This window comes from Ailuropoda melanoleuca, chromosome 19 (genome assembly GCF_002007445.2).
Source record: "Ailuropoda melanoleuca isolate Jingjing chromosome 19, ASM200744v2, whole genome shotgun sequence".
NCBI lineage: Eukaryota > Metazoa > Chordata > Mammalia > Carnivora > Ursidae > Ailuropoda > Ailuropoda melanoleuca.
In genome coordinates, this window is record NC_048236.1 from 28894645 (window position 1) to 28896922 (window position 2278).

The following is a 2278-nucleotide window of genomic DNA, read 5'->3' on the forward strand; positions in this document are numbered from 1 at the left end:
GCTACCAAACTCATTCTATGAGGCCAATATTACCTTGATCCCAAAACCAGGCAAAGACTACATCAAAAAGGAGAATTACTGACCAATTTCCNTGAGTCAGTGATAAACAACCTTCCAAATAATAAAACTCCAGGCCCAGACGGTTTTCCTGGGGAATTCTACCAAACATTCAAAGAAGAAATAATACCTATTCTCCTAAAGCTATTTCAAAAAATAGAAACAGAAGGAAAGCTACCAAACTCATTCTATGAGGCTAATATTACCTTGATCCCCAAACCAGGCAAAGACCCCCTCAAAAAGGAGAATTACAGACCGATTTCTCTAATGAATATGGATGCCAAAATCCTCAACAAGATCCTTGCTAATAGAATACAACAGTACATTAAAAGGATTATCCATCATGACCAAGTGGGATTCATCGCTGGGATGCAAGCGTGGTTCAACAGTTGCAAATCAATCAATGTGATACATCATATCAACAAGAAAAGACTCAAGAACCATATGATCCTCTCAATTGATGCAGAAAAAGCATTTGACAAAATACAGCATCCTTTCCTGATTAAAACCCTTCAGAGTGTAGGAATAGAGGGTACATTTCTCAATCTCATAAAAGCCATCTATGAAAAGCCTACTGCAAGCATTATTCTCAATGGGGAAAAGCTGGAAGCCTTTCCCTTAAGATCAGGAACACGACAAGGATGCCCACTCTCGCCACTATTATTCAACATAGTACTAGCAGTATTGCCACAGCAATCAGACAACAAAAAGGGATAAAATGTATCCAAATTGGCAAAGACGAAGTGAAAATGTCTTTCTTCGCAGGTGACAGGATACTCTATATGGAAAACCCAAAGGAATCCACTCCCAAACTATTAGAAGTTATAGAACAATTCAGTAAGGTGGCAGGATACAAAATCAATGCCCAGAAATCAGTTGCATTTCTATACACGAATAACGAGACTGAAGAAAGAGAAATTAGGGAATCCATCCCATTTACAATAACACCAAAAACCATGCGTTACCTTGGAATTAACTTAACCAGAGACGTAAAGGACCTATATGCTAGANTAAAGGATCTATATTCTAGAAACTGTAAATCACTCTTGAAAGACATTGAGGAAGACACAAAAAGATGGAAAAATATTCCATGTTGATGANCCATGCTCATGGATTGGAAGAATTAACATAGTTAAAATGTCCATACTACCCAGAGCAATCTACACTTTCAATGCTATCCCGATCAAAATACCGAGGACATTTTTCAAAGAACTGGAACAAATAGTCCTTAAATTTGTATGGAACCAGAAAAGGCCCCGAATCTCCAAGGAACTGTTGAAAAGGAAAAACAAAGCTGGGGGCATCACAATGCCGGATTTCGAGCTGTACTACAAAGCTGTGATCACAAAGACAGCATGGTACTGGCACAAAAACAGACACATCGACCAATGGAACAGAATAGAGAACCCAGAAATGGACCCTCGGCTCTTTGGGCAACTAATCTTTGATAAAGCAGGAAAAAACATCCGGTGGAAAAAAGACAGTCTCTTCAATAAATGGTGCTGGGAAAATTGGACAGCTACATGCAAAAGAATGAAACTTGACCACTCTCTCACACCATACACAAAGATAAACTCCAAATGGATGAAAGACCTCGATGTGAGACAGGAATCCATCAAAATCCTGGAGGACAACATAGGCAACAACCTCTACGACATCGGCCAAAGCAACCTTTTTCATGACACGTCTCTAAAGGCAAGAGCAACAAAAGATAAAATGAACTTATGGGACTTTATCAGGATAAAGAGCTTCTGCACAGCCAAGGAAACAGTCAAAAAAACTAAGAGACAGCCCACGGAATGGGAGAATATATTTGCAAAGGACACCACAGATAAAGGACTGGTATCCAAGATCTACAAAGAACTTCTCAAACTCAATACACGAGAAACAAATAAACAAATCAAAAAATGGGCAGAAGATATGAACAGACCCTTTTCCAATGAAGACATACAAATGGCTAACAGACACATGAAAAAATGTTCAAAATCATTAGCCATTAGGGAAATTCAAATCAAAACCACACTTTGATACCACCTTATGCCAGTTAGAATGGCAGCAATTGACAAGGCGAGAAACAACAATTGCTGGAGAGGATGTGGAGAAAGAGGATCCCTCTTACACTGTTGGTGGGAATGCAGGTTATCATAGGTTTCACTCGTTTATGGTACATAGGAATGCAGGGAGATTGGTAGGAGAAGGAAGGGAAGAATGAAGGGGGGTA